The sequence below is a fragment of the Saccopteryx leptura genome, chromosome 3 (assembly GCF_036850995.1).
Source record: "Saccopteryx leptura isolate mSacLep1 chromosome 3, mSacLep1_pri_phased_curated, whole genome shotgun sequence".
Classification (NCBI taxonomy): domain Eukaryota; kingdom Metazoa; phylum Chordata; class Mammalia; order Chiroptera; family Emballonuridae; genus Saccopteryx; species Saccopteryx leptura.
Genome location: NC_089505.1, coordinates 337,352,800 through 337,371,740, shown reverse-complemented (window position 1 = coordinate 337,371,740; position 18,941 = coordinate 337,352,800). Strand labels below are relative to the sequence as shown.

Here is an 18,941-nt window from a genome sequence, read left to right as displayed (position 1 = left end):
TTGTTGTCTCTTTCCTAGGCAAAACAGCAAGACTTTCTTCACATAGTGTGTCATTAACAACATACCTTGCAATCACGCTGAACTGGGATAAATGGCTTATGTCTGTTGACTCATCCAAAGTGAGAGAAAAGAATGGTGCTGCACTTATGTCCTTCACTTGTGTTGTCTCAATTTGATTTGCCATCATGATGGTACGATTGTGAACAGTTCTTGCTGACAGAGGCATGTCTTTTATTCGTTTGATTATCTTGTCTTTATCCGAAAAGTCGTCAAAAAGTTCATTGGCAACATCAAGCATGAATGTTTTGGCGTACTCCCCATCTGTGAATGGTTTTCTGTTTCTCACAATTGCTAAAGCACCAGCAAAGCTAGCCGAATTCCAGTCACCTTGTTGGGTCCAAACACGGAGTTGCTGCTGACTAGCTTGCACTCTGCACAGTAAGTAGCTCATGACATGCTTTCTTCCTGCTGTCCCCCGCTGGATATTTCGATGCAAATGTAGTATAGCGTGTGCCAAAGTGCCACTTTATATTTGACCGTTTCATCAATGCAATTTTATCATTGCATATTAGACACACTGCAGAACCTGCTCTCTCCACAAAGGCGAATTCCTCTGTCAAGTCCTGCTGAAAAGTATGATACTCCTCATCTTTTTTTCTTTTAGCCATCTTCTTCGTCAAAAGGGTTCTGCAATTATCTAGCTGACTACTTGATTAAAAGGAGGGAAGTTTACTTCCTGACCTCACAACGACAAGTGTATGTTACGCATTATCCAATAAAAATTTGGTGTTGTCCCGGAGGACAGCTGTGATTGGCTCCAGCCACACACAACCATGAACATGAGCGGTAGGAAATGAATGGATTGTAATACATGAGAATATTTTATATTTTTAACGTTATTATTTTTTTATTAAAGATTTGTCTGCAAGCCAGATGCAGCTATCAAAAGAGCCACATCTGGCTTATGAGCCATAGGTTCCCAACCCCTGCTCTATGGATTAAATATAAGTATATAATAGCTGTATCTTCTGTTCTGAATTTTAGAGAAGTATTTGTCTGCTGGTAATCTTATTTGATGAGTCCTGAGGAAAAGTATTGTAGCATCACATTGTTAGATGCAATTCCTGTGAAGCTTCCTCATTCCTGAGAACAAGTGAGGTAAGCAATCTTTTTTATTGAACAAAATGATGGAATGACATTTTAGAAAATTTATAGAAAGTAAGAAGATGGAAAATGAGAGAAAAATCACATGGGTAAGGAAAATCATGAGTTTTCACCACATAACTTCGTATAAAATACAAAGGAAAATTCTCTTGGGAACCCCATGAGTCATTTGACTCAAGAACAGTGATTCATTTTCATTCAGCAAGGATTCTAAACTTTGGGAGTACAAAGAGTTTTATGACATATGGCTTTCAGCACCAGCTATGACAGAGAAAAAGGGCTGTTGATGGAATAATTCTAAGATAATGAGATCCTTAGCTGACTGCATCTAATAGCCTCACAGGAAGTTTTATGATGAAAGTCAGCCAACAAGCCCATCTTTATTTGCCCTTTCCTTTGAGTTAACACAAACAGTAGACATTTATTTCTCTGAAAAATTAATTTCTTTTTAAAAAATTGTAATAGAGTCATTTCATGATAGCCCAACCTATATTTCAAATGAGGTAAAAGCTTTAAAATAACTCCCTACCTTACTGGCTTATTCCATCCCATCCTTGTCCTCATGGCATCCTGGGCATTATGTCACAACTACTGAAGGTGAAGAAACCAATCAGTGACTGGAACCATTTGAGATAGGAGTGCAAGAAGGAAATCACCCACAAGGAAGTCTGGGTCCATGTAGAAAAGGGTCTCCTATGGCGGAGTAGGAATAGGCAATAGCAAGCCACCGATGATTTCTAATTATGGGCACTGTAGATTGAATCTTTGTGTCCCCCAAATTCATTTGTTGAAATCCTAATTGCCAAAGCAATGGTATTAAGAGGTGGAGCCTTTGAGGGATGATTAGGTCATGTGGTTCAAGTCTTTATGAATGGGATTAATGCCTTTATGAAATAGATGAAGAAAGCTCTTTTACCCTTTTCACCATGTGAGGTTACAGAGAAAAGACAGCCATCAATGAGGAAATGGGTCCTCAACAGACACCAAATCTGCCAGCACTATGATCTTGAACTTCCCAGCCTCCAGAACTGTGAGAAATAAATGTTTGTTGTTTATAAGTTATTCAGTTTACAGTATTTTTTTGTTATAGCAGCCCAGATGGACTAAAACAGGGATTATGGCATAATCGGATTTCTGCTTCATAAAATCACTCTGGTGACAATATACAGGACAGACTGGAAGGGAAAGACAATGTGATATCATTTGGAAAGTTTTAGAAATAGGCTGAAGGGAGGAATGCTGAGAGCCTGAATTAAGATAATGGCTCTAGGGTTAGAGAGAAGAAAACAGATTCAACATTTAGTCATCAGGTCTTGTTCATTCTCTCTCATTCTTTTTTGAAATATCCCTACCACTTTAGTCAAATGTCCCTTATAGAATTTTGTGTTCTTCCAGTATAGGATGAACTCCAGGATCATATATTTTTATTTATTTATTTTTTTTTTAAACAGGATTTTATTATTTTTTATTTTTTGTCACAGAGACAGAGAGAGTCAGAGAAAGGGACAGATAGGGACAGATAGGAAGGGAGAGAGATGAGAAGCATCAATCCTTTGTTGCAGCACCTTAGTTGTTCATTGATTGTTTTCTCATATGTGCCTTGACCAGGGGCCTACAGCAGACCGAGTGACTCCTTGCTCGAGCCAGAGACCTTGGACTCAAGCTGGTGAGCCTTGCTCAAACCAGATGAGCCTGTGCTCAAGCTGGCCACCTCGGGGTCTTGAACCTGGGTCCTCCACATCCCAGTCTATGCACTGCGCCACCACCTGGTCAGGCTCCAGGATCATATATTGAATTTGATTTTTAAGTCTCTTTAGCCTCCTTTAATCTAGAACAGTTTATCAGCTTTTGATGACCTTTCATGACATTAAAATTTTGAAAAGTACAGGTCAGTTCTTTAAATAAGCAATGTCATGTCTTTTCTAGGGTCACATCTGGAGGGTCAGGATGTTGTCTGGTTTCTCCATTGTGTAGTTACTATTTCCCTGCTTTGTGACCAATGATCAATCTGTAGGGAAATACTTTAAGACTATATAAATGCTCTGCTCTTCAGTAAACTTTCCACCCTAGATTAAACATTCTTTGCTGATTCTTACCCAGATTACTCTTTGCCATAATGGCTGAAAAATGACAATTTTTTTCAGAACTCCATTTTTAAATGGACAGATTACTGCCTGAAATATGGGATTATATAAACCAGCCTAGTTGTAGTTTTATAACTAAATTCTCATGGAAGTGTTCTGTGGGATGTCCAAGAAGTTTCCTAAAAAACACAGGAATGAGGGGCTGGTACTCATCTCCCTTCCAACTCCTTCATGCTGCCTATAACACTGGCTGAAGGTCTGGCAGCCAAATTATGGACCTTACGAATGAAATCCTCAACCAGAGGATGGAAGAGCAGAAACATAGAAACTTGGGTCCCTGTTGACACCATGAAGCTTCCATACCAGTGCTGAACTTCTTATGTCCAGACTTGTATCTTGTTAAAGCCACAGTTTGGCATGGGAGGGGGGTGGTGGTATATCTCTGTCATAGATGAACAAAGTCTCTAGCTAGATACATACATAGTAGTTTAATCCCAGAGAAAGTATGGACAGCCTCCCAAACAAGGTATAAGAGAGAAGGCCTAAAGATTAGATCCCTGAGGAGCCCTGAAGATTCCTGGGCACAAGAGTAGCCAGTGTAGAAATCTGTGAAAAATCAAACATCAGGACAAAGTGGTGGCTCCAAAACCAAGGAAAAACGAGGCTGAAGGGTGAATGAAATGAATAGTTCAACTATCATAAGAAAGTCAAACGAAATAAGGACTGAGAGCCTCCATTAAATCTGGCCATTAGGAAGTCTTTGTTCACCTACCAAGAAAAAAATTATTAAAATGAAGGGGGAGGCTTCCACAGTATGGCCGGCGACATTAGCTAGCGCTCACTCTGCTCTCTTTAACGAGGAAACAGCGGATTAGAAGAGACCGGGCTCTATATCTGCTTCTATTTCCAACAGACTCATGTTCAACTTTCACTCACAAAACAACCGGGAAAATTGTATTCATCCTTTATTTTTTTAAGTTAATATAAAATTATAGCAAAAAAAAAAAGAAAAGGGAACCTGAACTTTAGTAACAGCTGGAACAATCCGCAGCAGCGGCGGGAGAAGAGATTTAATTTAGTTGATTTTCTGTGGTTGTTGGTTGTTCGCTAGTCTCACGGTGATGGAAGCAGCACGTTTTTTCGAAGGAACCGAGAAGCTACTGGAGGTTTGGTTCTCCAGGCAGCAACCCGACGCAAATCAAGGATCTGGGGATCTCCGCACCATCCCAAGATCCGAGTGGGACATACTTTTGAAGGATGTGCAATGTTCAATCATAAGTATGACAAAAACTGACAAGCAGGAAGCTTATGTACTCAGTGAGAGTAGCATGTTTGTCTTCAAGAGACGTTTCATTTTGAAGACGTGGTACCACCCTCTTGCTGAAAGCACTGGTTCCCCTGTTGAAACTTGCTAGGGATTACAGTGGGTTTGACTCAATTCAAAGCTTCTTTTATTCTCATAAGAATTTCATGAAGCTTTCTCACCAAGGGTATCCACACCAGAATTTCCAGGAAGAAATGTAGTTTCTTAATGCAATTTTCCCAATGGAGCTGCATATTGTATGGGACGTATGAATTCTGACTGCTGGTACTTGTATACTTTGGATTTCCCAGAGAGTCGGGTCATCAGTCAGCCAGATCAAACCCTGGAGATTCTGATGAGTGAGCTTGACCCAGCAGTTATGGACCAGTTCTACATGAAAGACGGGGTTACTGCAAAGGATGTCACTCGTGAGAGTGGAATTCATGACCTGAGACCAGGTTCTGTCATTGATGCCACAATGTTCAATCCTTGTGGGTATTCGATGAATGGCATGAAATCGAATGGAACTTATTGGACTATTCACATCACTCCAGAACCAGAATTTTCTTATGTTAGCTTTGAAACAAACTTAAGACAGACCTCCTATTGATGACCTGATCAGAAAAGTTGTGGAAGTCTTCAAGCCAGGAAAATTTGTGACCACCTTGTTTGTAAACCAGAGTTTTAAATGTCGCACAGTGCTTTCTTTGCTCCAGAAGATTGAAGGTTTTAAACATCTTGATTGCCAGAGTGCTATTTTCAATGATTACAACTTTGTTTTTACCGGTTTTGCTAAGAAACAGCAACAGCAGCAGAGTTGATTAGGAAAAATGAAGAAAAAAACACAAAAAGAGAATACACATCGAAGAAGGTGGTGACTGTTTTTTAGATATTGATACCAGGGGCCATGCTTTCCATAACCACCACCTTATATACTAGTTGCAGAAAGTCCTAGATGTAATGATAGTGTAATCATTTTGAATTGTATGCATTATTATATCAAGGAGTTAGATATCTTGCATGAATGCTCTCATCTGTGTTTAGGTATCCTATGCCACTCTTGCTGTGAAATTGAAATGCATGTAGAAAACAACTTTTACTATATGAAACTTTACAATACTTGTGACAGTAGTTCAATTTGGTTTGTGCACAGTGTAATATTTCTCCAGGTATCACCCCAAATCCCCCACAGACAAGGCTTTCGTCCTCCTAGGTGTTGGCCTCAGCCTAACAACCTGGGACTGATCTATTAAATTGCTGCCAGGATGTTCCATCCAGTTACCTCCCATTTCTAGAAAGAATTCTCTACTGATGTTACTGAAACCAGTTTCTACTTCATAACAGATGTTTTTTGCAACAGCAGTTAGAGTTTTTCTTTCACAAGTCAAGTCCTCTTAAGAAAATAATTGCAGTTATCCATTTTGTGTATTACGTTTTTAACATTATTGCTTCCTGTGCTTGTATTCTTTTGATTCATTCTTCACCATAATGTCTTCCCTCCCAACCCTTCCCCCAATAAAGCAATACACTGTTACACTCTGGGATTCTACCAGTCTTATATTCTAGAGCTGGTTAGGGGGGGTGGACCTAGGCTTAGGGTTTTTTTGTTTGTTTGTGTTCTAGGTCAAGGGACCTTGACCTAAACATTGACATTTTAGTGACAAAAGTAAAACTTTCTGGTGTTGATTAGCAAGGAATACACATAAATGAATATTTGAATATACTGGCAGAACTATATTGGGAACTATGCCATTCTGTGCCCTTCAGTAAATAAGATTAGCTTCTCATGAGTGCCGTCTTTACTAACTTGCTTGAGTAATAGTCTAAAATTTTTTATCACTAAATTTATTGGCAAGGAGATTTCAAATAAAGGTTCTGCTGGATTCAGCAAATCAAATCAGATCATTCACTATAATTTTTAATTTAGTAGCCATTTCCACTAATTTCCATTAATATATACTATCAACTTTTAGTTCAAAGCAGCATCAGTGTCTTTGCCATCTTGTGACTTGAAGTTCTGTGACTTGGTGATGCATGTAATAGTGTTTTAACTTTATATGTTCCTCTTACTGGTGGTGTTTCTTTCACCATAGTTTCAGAGGATCAAGTAAATGATCAGAATGAAAACTGTTCAGGTTATTCGGACTTACATAGTGAGGCAGAATGCTCTCCATAAAACATGACAAAATTCTAAAATGGTCAATGGGAAATGACTAGAAATACAGAATTTCCAGTGCTGGTATTTTTAACTATAAATATTTGCTAATACTGTGAGATTTAAGCAGCCTGGAAAACAGTAAAATTGACTAAATTTTATATTCTTGTCTTCAAGTTTGGTTTATTTGTGGCTTGATTCGGTGATGTTTTCATTCCTTATTTGTAAATGAAATACTTTTTTTTTTTAGTGTTTTCTAAAACAAAATTTACTTGGTTTGAGATCAAGTTGTTGGAACACTTTCGACTTTTATTTTAAGCCCTTTCTTGATTCAAAGTTTCATGGAAGAAGCTTTCAATCAGTGGATCAATTTGATTCTGTAATTAGCACACAGAACCTAATGTTTCGGTGCTGTCTTGAGGACCAGTGCTCAAAGTGGATTTTGTTCTTGAACAGTGTCCCAGTAGATTTGATGGCATGTGTTGGCCTGAGGTCTACTTTCTTTTTCTAATAGATTTAAGATTTCTATTTAATGTTGAAAAACTGCATAAATTTGTATCAAACAAAACCTAGAAAAATAAAAACTGTAGATTAGATAGTAATTTAAATTAATCCTAGTATGTTATTAATAGAGGAGGGAAAATTTTGGTGCCATAATTTCTCTCTTCATAGTGGTGTTGGGCTTAAATTGGCTGAAATGTATTTCTGTACCACAATTAAGCTTCAATAAAAGTTTGCTTAATTAATAAAAAAAAATGAAGGGAGAAACCACAACTGCAGCAAGTTAAGGACCAAATAGAAGATGATATACAGATGACCCTTCCATAAAGCTTGCTAGAAAAGGAAAGAAATAGGATCAAGCTATAACCAACTTTCAAACTATCTACTGAGGACAGAGACAAATTGTCTTGTTCACTTTGGTTCTCCAACAACCAATGCATGCTTGATACATAGTAATAATAAATAAACATTAGCTGAATGCAAACTATACAAAGAAAGTCCCTTTCCTCAGAGAATTCACACTCAAGTAAATAAAGAATAGAGTAAGATGAATGGTTAGAGGGCGTTTTATTTTGACAAGAGATTTTTTTATAATGTTTATTGTCTTAGACACACAGTTCTGTGAGTTTTGCCAAATGTAGACAGTCGAGCAGCAACCGCAACAAATTATGGAGTATTCGCATCACCCCAGAAAGTTCCTTTGGGTACCTTTCCCTTGCCCCCAGTCCTTGGCAACCACTGATCTTATTTCTGTTCCCATAAACTGACTTTTTCAGAATGTTATGTAAATGGAATCAAACAGGAGCCTTTGTGTCTGGCTTATTTTATTTAAGATAATGCTTTTGAGATTCATCTATGTTGTTGCATGCCTTCGTAGCTCACTACTTTTAGTGGTGAGCAGTGTAGTCCTTTGTTTAGCTATTTACAATCTGTTCATCTAGTGCTAAGTTGATGGATAATGGTTGCTTCCAGGTTTGGCAATTATAAATAAGAATGCAATAAATATTTGCATACAAGTCTTTGTGCAGATATACGTTTCATTCTCTTGGTAAGTCCTTGGCAGTGAGATTGCTGGATGTAAGTTTAACTCCATAAGAAACTACCAGACTTTGCTAAGTGGCTACCATTTTGCATGCAAATAATGTACAAGAGTTCCTTTCACTTTGCATTTTCCTCAGCACTTGGTATTGTCAGTTTCTAAAATTTTAGACATTCTAATACATATATCTCATTTTGGTTTCACTTGTTTGTTTGTTTACTTATTTATTTTTGAGAGAGAAAAGGGGGAGAGAGAGAAAGAAAGAAAGAAAGAAAGAAAGAAAGAAAGAAAGAAAGAAAGAAAGAAAGAAAGAAAGAAAGAAGCACCAACTGGTTGTTTCACTTGGTTGTGCAGCCATTGATTGCTTCTCATATGTACCCTGACCAGGGAGCCCCAGTGACCTCAGGGTCGAGCCAGCACCCTCAGAGTCAAGCAGGTGACCTGGGATCTAACTGACAACCTCAGCACTCCAGGACAACATTCTATCCACTGTGCCACCAACCAGGGCTCATTTTGGTTTTAATTTACATTTCCTATGGCATTCACATTCTGTTAATTACATTGAGTATCTTTACATGCCAGTGATCCCTTGCTCAAGCCCGCGACCCTGTGTTCAAGCTGGCAAGCCTGCACTCAAGCAGGTGACCTCAGGGTTTCTACCCTGGAACCTCAATGTCCTAGGTCAATGCTTTATCCACTGCACTACCACTGGTCATGCTCCTTTGTCTATTTTTAAATCAGATTGTTTGTTTTTTGCTATTGAACTGTGCAAGTTTTTTATACATTTTTTATTAACCCCTTAAGAGATATATGATTTGCAAATATTTTCTCTCATTTGATAGGCTACCTTTTCACTTTTTTAATTGTTACTTTTTCTGTACAAAAGCTTTAGTTTGACATAGTTCCACTTATTAATTGTTCCTCTTGATGTTTAAACTCTTGGTGTCATGACAAAAAAAAATGTTGTCAAGACCAATGCCAAGGAGTTTTTTTCTATATTTTCATTGAAGGGTTTTATTGCCGGGGTCCAGCCCCGGGGGGAATCCAGGGGTCCCACAGGAAGAGACGGCGTCGGCACAAATCGAGTGAAAGAGCCGAATTCTTTTCTTTCTCTTTATTCTCTGGTTAGCATTTACTGCCAGGCATCTCCACCAATGGCTGGTCTAACTTTACTTTTTATGCACACACACTAAGTTACAATCACATGGTATTTTGAATACATTATTGTTTTAGTTTCACTATGGTTACATATTTCTATATAACAGTTAATTCATATCTATAAGCTACAAGTCAGGTGGTAAGTTATTCAAAGTACAGTTATAGCCCTGGCCGGTTGGCTCAGCGGTAGAGCGTCGGCCTGGCGTGCAGGGGACCCGGGTTCGATTCCCGGCCAGGGCACATAGGAGAAGCGCCCATTTGCTTCTCCACCCCCCTCCCTCCTTCCTCTCTGTCTCTCTCTTCCCCTCCCGCAGCCAAGGCTCCATTGGAGCAAAGATGGCCTGGGCGCTGGGGATGGCTCCTTGGCCTCTGCCCCAGGCGCTAGAGTGGCTCTGGTCGCGGCAGAGCGACGCCCCGGAGGGGCAGAGCATCTCCCCCTGGTGGGCAGAGCATCGCCCCTGGTGGGCATGCCGGGTGGATCCGGTCGGGTACATGCGGGAGTCTGTCTGACTGTCTCTCCCCGTTTCCAGCTTCAGAAAAATACCAAAAAAAAAAAGTACAGTTATACAATAACTTGAATAGTAATAACAATATCGGTACAAACTTCTAAAAGATTAGTACTAATTAATAACTCTATTTTACTGTTGTTGTGAGTCAAGGGCGCAGAAAGAGATAGTAGACAAAATCATCAAGGACTAGCAAAGGACTACCGCTTGCTCAGGCAAATAGCCTTGAGTTCATGTAGTGTCCTAATTCTTTTTTTCATAAGACTACAAAAGGCTTGCTATTTAAGAAACTAACATAGCATTAAGAGTAACTTTTACTTAAAGATACATAGAGTGCACCTGCAAGATAGCTAGTAGCAACATAATATCAGAAGGCATTAATTGCTATTGCTGCTATGAATCCCACCACATTCCTCTCCTTATTCTTGGAAAATACAAAAATCTCATGAGAATGTTTTACTGAGAAAAACCCAGCAACTGCCTTCAGTGACAAGTCTTTTAACAAAACATTCTTTACTTGCCAGCTGCACTCCCATCCAAGGCCATGCAACAGGCCACTCCACTACACCTTACCTAAGATTCTAATGTCTAGTTAAACTTTATACATTTACTATATTCATACACTAGTTAAGTTCTAACTTTATTCTTTCTAACATGATTAATAAGAAGAAATTCTCCTACAAACTTAACCCTTTATGAGGGATATCATGGCCAGCCTCTTATGTTTATGAGCCCAGTTCAAGGGGCTTACAGGCTTTTCTGTGGAACTTACACCTTCTGTCTCATTTCCAAAGAAATTACTACAAATCTACAGGGAAAGCACGGTACTATTATCCCTGTGCCATAAATAATAGCACACACCCAGAAAAGGGGGGAATATAAGGCCAGATTAATTCAAAAGATAAAAGGGGGAAGTATCGTTGTGCCTTTCCTTTGCGGTGACTTTGTCAACCCACAGCCATTGGTCTTCACTGCGGTGACTCTATCAACCAGTAGCTATTGATCTTCTTTTGCTGTAACTTTGTCAATCAGCAGTTGTGGATCTTCTCCTGCTGTGACCTAGTTAGCCAGCATTAGTGGATCGGCTCCCGACATTTTATGGTTTAAGGTTTTATATTTAAGTCTTTAATCCATTTTGAGTTAACTTTTGCGAGTGATATAAGATAGGGTTACATTTTTATTCTTCTGAATGTGGTTATCCAGTTTTTGCAACACCGTTTATTGAAAAGATTGTCCTTTACCTTGAGGAATCTGGGCTCCTTGTCAAATATTAGTTGACTATATACTTGTGAGTTTATTTTCAGGCTCTCAATTCTGTTCCATTTTTCTATGCATCTATTTTTATGCCAGTATTCTTTTGAGAACTATAGATTTGTAATATAGTTTAAAATCAGGAAGTGTGATATCTCCAGCTTTGTTTTCTGTCTAACAGTTGCTTTAGAGAATTGGGATCTCTAAATTTGTAGCTCCATACAAATTTTAGAATTGTTTGTTCTATTTCTCTGAAAAATATCATTAGAATTTTTATAGAGGTTGCATTTACTCTGTAGTCTGCTTTGGGTAGTATGGACATTTTTAACAATATTAATTCTTCCAATCCATGAACATGAAATATCTTTCCATTTACTTGTGTCTTCTTCCACTTCTTTCATATTAGTGTTATAGTTTTCAGTGTTCAGATTTTGCAACTCTTTGATTACATTTATTCCTAATTACAGGTATTTTGTTGTACTTGTTGCTATTGTGTATGGGATTGTTTTCTTTATTTCTTTTTAAGGTATTTCCTTGTTAGTGTATAGAAAAGCAGCAGATATCTGTATCCTACTTTAATAAATTTATTGATTAGTTGAAATCATTTTCTGGTGGAATTGTCAGAATTTTTTATATATAAGGTAATATCTACTAAGATAATTTTATTTTTTCTTTCTGATTTGAAAGTCTTTTATTTTTTTTCTTGCTTGATTACTCTAGCTAGGACTTCCAGTACCATTTTGAATAGAAGCGGTGAGAGTGGGCACCCTTGTCTTGTTCCTAATTTTATAGGGAAAGTTTTCAAACTTTTAACATTGAGTATGCTATTAGCCATAGGCTTGTCATTTTGGGTCTTTATTATATTGAGGTATGTTTTCAATTTGTCGAGAATTTTTATCATTAAAGGATGTTGAATTTTGGCAAATACATTTCTACTATTGAAATGATCACACAATTTTTATATTTCATTATATTAATGTGGTTTATCAAATTTTTAATTTGCACATGTTGAACTATCCTTGTATTCCAGAGATAAATCCTACTTAATGATGGTGTACAATCCTTTAATGAGTTGTTGATTTTAGTTTGCTAACGGTTCTTTTTTATTTTTTGAGAATTTTTGCACCTATATTCATCAGGAATATTGGCCTGTAGTTTCCTTTTCTTATAGTCTTTTGCTCATTTTAAAAGTTGGGTTGTTTGTTTCTTTATTATTGGTTGTGAAAGTATATGTTCTGGATTCAAATATGTTTACAGATATGTGTTTTTCAAACATTTTCTCTAATTATATGATTTTAATTTCCTTAACCTTTTGAAAATTTTAATTTTAAATTTTTGATAAAGCTCAATGTATTAGTGTTTTTGGTTTATGATTTATGCTTCTGTGTCTTATCTAAGATGTCTTTGTCTGATCTAAAGTTTTATGTTTTCTTCTAAAATATTTATAGTTTTAGATTTTACATTTAAGTCTATGATCAATTTTAAGTTAGATTCTGTATATGGAGAAGATAGGAGATTTGAACATATTTATAATTCAAGAGAGAAAGAGATGGAAAATATATGATACAGCAAGATCGCAAAAAAGATAGAAAACTGGAAAAGAAGTGCATGCTGATGAAATGAATTCCTTCTTCTACTAAAACAGAAAGTCTCACACCTCTTGGCCTCCATTTTCTTGAAGAAGGAGATAAGGCTGGGAAATAGGTTAGAGAAGAATAACTAAGATCTGAAATAGATGTTTGGAGAATAAGGAAGAGGGGTAACCAGTAACATATAAAAATGGAAGATAAACGATATTAAAGGCCCAAATGAGTCTGGAAACCTGCCAGTCAGAATAGTGTTCTACTAACTATGATAACAATGAAAAGCACTCCTTGACAATCAGAAGGTCTTTTTTCCTAGACTGTCCATGTAACAAAAAATTGCCACCATTGATTAAATACCTACGGTCAGTCACTATACTGGTACTTCATGTATTTTTCCTACAGATCTTTACATCAATCCAGCAAAGAGTAATTATCCCTTTTACCAAGTATGTAAAACAAAGTCCATTGAAGGGAAGTAATTTGCCTGGGGTCACTCAGAACTTCCTAAATCTAAGGAATTTAGCCTAATGGAGATTATATGAAACTCCACAAAATTTCTGAACCTTTACTAAAACATTTACTTTTTTAGAATAGCTAAATTCTAGTTTCTTCTCCTGTTACTTAAAAAAACAACAACACCCTTCTATCTAATCTCTTGTTTTCCTTATTAATATACTTCCAAATGCATTGCAAATATTCCTGTAAAAATAAGTTCAGCATTAGGCCTTTCATGTACTTCATTTCCTTGGCTTTAGTTCACAGTCATATATTAGATGATGCCACTAAGTTACCTACATGTGCTGAACTTGGATCTTTTGTGTTATAATTAATAAATGACTACTTGAGTTTGGTTGGGGTAGTTGGCTGGTAGGCAACAGTAGGTTTCAAACACATTGCCACCTTTCTCTGCCTTGTAGTTTGAACAGTTATTTAAATAGTTTAAGGCATTTTGTCCTTATTTTATTGGAAAAGTAAAAATATAAAATAAAAATGTTAATAATAAGAATAAGAAGCCCTGGGTTTGTAAACTTAATACAGCCATAACAGTCAGAAAGGAGTGAATCTTCATCTTTCACAAATGCTTTTTAGACTTAAACTAGTTCATTTTATTCAGTTGTGACGGAGAAATACAAAATAGAGAATGCGAGTAAAATGCTAAAACCATATTCTCAAAGATTATATCTAAGAAGGTATACATATATCTTAAAATTTTTATGTATACATAAATCTAAGAAGTTAAATGTATATCTTATAAATATGAATTATGTGTGCCTTCCTTAATACAATTATACTGTTTAGGTTTCATACATTTTATTATAATTTACATTTTCACAAACTTCGTATATGAAAAAGAGATTATTTACCTCTCTTTACAGTCAAAGTTCTCCAATCCCATGGGGTTATTTAAATAATTTCTCACTTCTTCCTAACACCCACCTTAATCCTTTACTCTTTTCTTAAAATAACTTTTTATTTTTTTAATTACAGTTGACATATAATATTACATTAGTTTCAGATGTACAATATGATGATTAGACATTTATATAACTTAGGAAGTGATCAACCTGAAAAGCTTAGCATCCATCTGACACCATGTAGTTATTACAGAATTGTTGACTATATTCTCTATGCTGTACTTTACAGCCACATGACTATTTTTATAACTGGCAATTTGTGTGTTTTATCCCTTCCCATTTTTTACCCATATCCAAACTCCCGCCCATCTGGCAACCATTAAAATGTTCTCTGTATCTATGAGTTTGTTTTTTTGTGTGTTTGTTTTGTGTAGTTCTGTTTTGTTTTTTAGATTCCACAAATAAGTGAAATTATATGGTATTTGTTTTTCTCTGTCTGACTTATTTCATTCATCACAATACCCTCTAGGTTCATCCATGTTGTCACAAATGGCAAGACTTCATTCTTTTTATGGCTGAGTAATATTCCATTGTATATATTCCATCTTCTTTATCTACTCATCTATTGGTGGACACGTAAATTACTTCAATATCTTGGCTATGGTAAATAATTCTACGACGAACATACAGATGCACATGTGTCTCTTTGAATTAATGTTTTAGGTTTCTTTGGATAAATACCCAGAAGTGGAATTGCTGGGTCCTTCTTTGTCTGTTGCTATAGATTTTGTTTTAAAGTCCATTTTGTCTGATATGACTGTTGCTACCCCAGTTTTTTTTCATTTTATTTCCTTTTGCATGAGATATCTTTTTCCATCTCTTTACTTTCAGTCAATACGTGTCTTTTGATCTGAAGTGAGTCTCTTGTAGACAGCATATGTATGGGTCTTGCTTTCTTTATGCATTCAACCATGCTATTTTTTTATCGGAGAATTTATTCTATTTACATTTAAAGTAATTATTGATAGTTATGTACTTGCCATTTTATTATTCATATTTATTTTAATTCTTCTTCTTCTTCTTCTTCTTCTTCTTCTTCTTCTTCTTCTTCTTCTTCTTCTTCTTCTTCTTCAACAAGTACCTAATATTTCTTACAACACTATTTTGGTGGTAATAAACTCCTTTAGCTTTTTCTTGTCTGGAACTTAAGCCTTTACTTCTTAACAAAATCTAACACTGCTGCTCCTCTCTGTGTATCTCTAACTTTTCCTCTCTGTTCCAAACCACAGCTGTCCCCACTTCAGCTCTTCCCATCAGTTGTGCTCTTTCTTTTCCCCTAAATAATTGGCTAAATGTGTAGATTATATTTCTTTTTCTTTTCTTTTTATTTTTTTATTCAGTGAGAGGAGGGGAGGCAAAGACAGACTCCCACATGCACCCCAACCAGAATTCACCCAGAAAGCCTACTAGGGGGCAATACTCTGCCCATCTGAGGTGTTGCTCCATTGCTCAGCAACCAAGTCCTTCCTAGCCTTGAGGTGAAGGCCACGGAGCCATCCTCAGCACCCAGGGCCAACTTGCTCCAATAGAGCCACATCTGCAGGAGGGGAGGAAAGAGAAAAAGCAGCTAGAGAAGGAGAGGTAGAGAAGCAGATGGTTGCTTCTCTTGTGTGCCCTGATCGGCAATAAAACCCTGGGACATCCATACGCCAGGCTCATGCTCTACCACTGAGTTAACCAGCCAGAGCCAATCATTTTTCCGAAGCTGGAAAAGGGGAGAGACAGTCAGACAGACTCCCGCATGCACCCGACCAGGATCCACCCGGCACGCCCACCAGGGGCGATGCTCTGCCCACCAGGGGGCGATGCTCTGCCCCTCCGGGGCGTCGCTCTGCCGCGACCAGAGCCACTCTAGCGCCTGGGGCAGAGGCCAAGGAGCCATCCCCAGCACCCGGGCTATCCTTGCTCCAATGGAGCCCTGGCTGCGGGAGGGGAAGAGAGAGACAGAGAGGAAGGAGGGGGAGGGTGGAGAAGCAAATGGGCGCCTCTCCTATGTGCCCTGGCCGGGAATCGAACCCGGGTCCCCCGCACGCCAGGCTGACGCTCCACCGCTGAGCCAACCGGCCAGGGCCTATATTTCTTTATAATAATGTGATAGTAAATGTTTTTTTTGTTTTTGTTTTTTTTTTAGTTTTTTTTTTGTTTTTTTTTTCTTTCATTTTTCTGAAGCTGGAAACAGGGAGAGACAGTCAGACAGACTCCCGCATGCGCCCGACCGGGATCCACCCGGCACGCCCACCAGGGGCGACGCTCTGCCCACCAGGGGGCGATGCTCTGCCCATCCTGGGCGTCGCCATGTTGCGACCAGAGCCACTCTAGCGCCTGAGGCAGAGGCCACAGAGCCATCCCCAGCACCCGGGCCATCCTTGCTCCAATGGAGCCTTGGCTGCGGGAGGGGAAGAGAGAGACAGAGAGGAAAGTGCGGCGGAGGGTTGGAGAAGCAAATAGGCGCTTCTCCTGTGTGCCCTGGCCGGGAATCAAACCCAGGTCCTCCGCACGCTAGGCCGACGCTCTACCGCTGAGCCAACCGGCCAGGGCCGATAGTAAATGTTTTTATATAAAGAGAGTAAGAATATAGTCAACATAAAGAAGAATTTGAAATAAAAATAATTCTTGTGTTCGCAGGTGCCCTCTGTTTCTTTATATTTTATTACATATGAGTTAATTCTTGCTCATACTCTCTCAACTCTAAAAACTATTAAAATTTCTTTGCTTAGCAGCCCTGGCCAGTTTGTTTAGTGGTAGAGTGTCTGCTCAGTGTATGGATGTCCCGGGTTTAATTCCTGGTCAGGGAACACAGAAGAAGCAACCATCTGCTTCTCTGTCCCTCCCCCCTCTCTTCCTCTCCCACAGCCATAGCTCAGTTGATTCTAACACAATGAGGATGGTTCCATGGAGCCTCTGTCTCAGGCACTAAAAATAGCTCATTGTGAGTATTGGCCCAGATGGGCAAAGCATCAGCCCCAGATGGGGGTTGCCAGGTGGATCACAGTTGGAGTGCATACAGGAATCTGTCTCTCCATCTCCCCTCCTCTCACTTGGAAAAGAAAAAAATAAAAAGAATAAATTAAAATAATTCTCTGCTTGTCAGAGTCTTGAAAATCCTGTTATAAGCACCAATGTAACATTAACAAAATTTAGTAAATAGTGCACACAGAGGACCAAAATTCCAATAAAATGTCTGACCTCTGTATAATAATAAACATAGCAAAACTCTGCTCATTTTAGACTTAGTAGAGAGAGAAGTCTAAATTAGAGACTTTTAAAAAGCTAAAATTTTATATTACTTTTGGACATCTAAAGTAACTTGAACTACTAAGGAAGCTGAGGGTTGGTTCCCCAAAAGTTCTATTTTTGTCTACTTTAACAATGATAACACTTTGGGTAGTTAGTAAAAATCTATTTACATATAAATAGCAAATGCACTTTTCTCCTTCAAAAACATTTCTTCTTTTAACCACCATGACCAAACAATCATTTAGGGGACTAATTAGGTCCCTTGAGATAGCAATGAGAGTTATTCTTTCTAAGAATGGCTTCATTAGAGATTTACATTTTATTTTAATCTCAAAAATTAAGGTTACATCCCTGACAAAATTAGAAAGAGTTATGAAGAGATACACTGAGCTCAGTGGTATAGCGTCAGCCTGGCATGTGGATGTCCCGGATTCAATTCATGTTCAGGGCACACAAGAGAAGTGACCATCTGCTTCTCCATTCCTCCTCCTCCCCCTTTCCTCTCTCTCACTCTCTCTCTCTTCCTCTCCCACAGCCATGGCTTGATTGGTTCTAGTGAGTTGGCCCCTGGCACTGAGGATGGTTCTGTGGCCTCTGCCTCACACGCTAAAAAATGGCTCAGTTGCTAAGCAAAGGAGCAATGGCCGTAGATGGGCAGAGCATCACCCCTAATGGGCTTGCCAGGTGGATCCCGGTTGTGGCACATGTAGGAGTCTGTTTCTGCCTCCCTTCCTCTCACTAAAAAAAATAAAATAAATAAAATAGTGTACATGATTTCAACTGTGAAGGACACTTCAAACCTTGTCTTAGGCTGTGATAACCCTTAATTTATCACTTTTGATTTATTGTAACAGCCTTGGCCACATAGCTCAGTTGGTTAGAGTAAACATAGTCCCAATACGCCAAGATTGCAGGTTTGATCCCCATTCAGGGCACATTCAAGAATCAACCAATGAGTGCATAAATAAGTGGAACAAATTGATGTTTCTCTCTCTCTCTCTCTCTCTCTCTTTCTCTCTAAAGTCAATTAATAAGTAAAAATTTTAAATTAAATAAATAATTAGGTGGTAGTTTTGTGACAGTGTTATCCACTGTATGGGCCTTGGAGTTAGAAAAACAAATCACAACTATAGTAAGGACTGGATACTGAGAATTTACAGATTTTGAAATGTTTATAAAGTACTGAACTGATGTCTCTCATTCCCACAAAAATCTTAAGGAAAAAGTAAAGGAAGAGCAAAATGTCATGCAAAACCCACAAAATTTAGAGTAAAATGACTGCAGTTTCTATCTGGAGCACAAAGCACTGTGACTTTGGATAGTCATGGAACTTCTCTAGGTTTGTTTTCTAGCTACAAAATGGTACCAGTAACCTCAGAACATTATTTTGAGCATTAAGTTCAATCATGCGTAACAAAATGTTTTGAAAACATTTATTAGTACCGTTCAAATGCTAGACTGAAAATGGAGAGGCATTTAATTTGCATTTTATTGTTTTTAAAATAGCACTGTTCTTGTCTTGGCCTAGGAGAGAAATTTCCT

General features: G+C 38.1%; 1 pseudogene; it reads left to right on the top strand.

Annotated features, from left to right (window-relative positions):
• Positions 1-4,264: 4,264 nt before the first annotated feature.
• On the top strand, positions 4,265-5,372 carry LOC136398044 (S-adenosylmethionine decarboxylase proenzyme pseudogene; annotated as a pseudogene).
• The last annotated feature ends 13,569 nt before the right edge of the window (positions 5,373-18,941 follow it).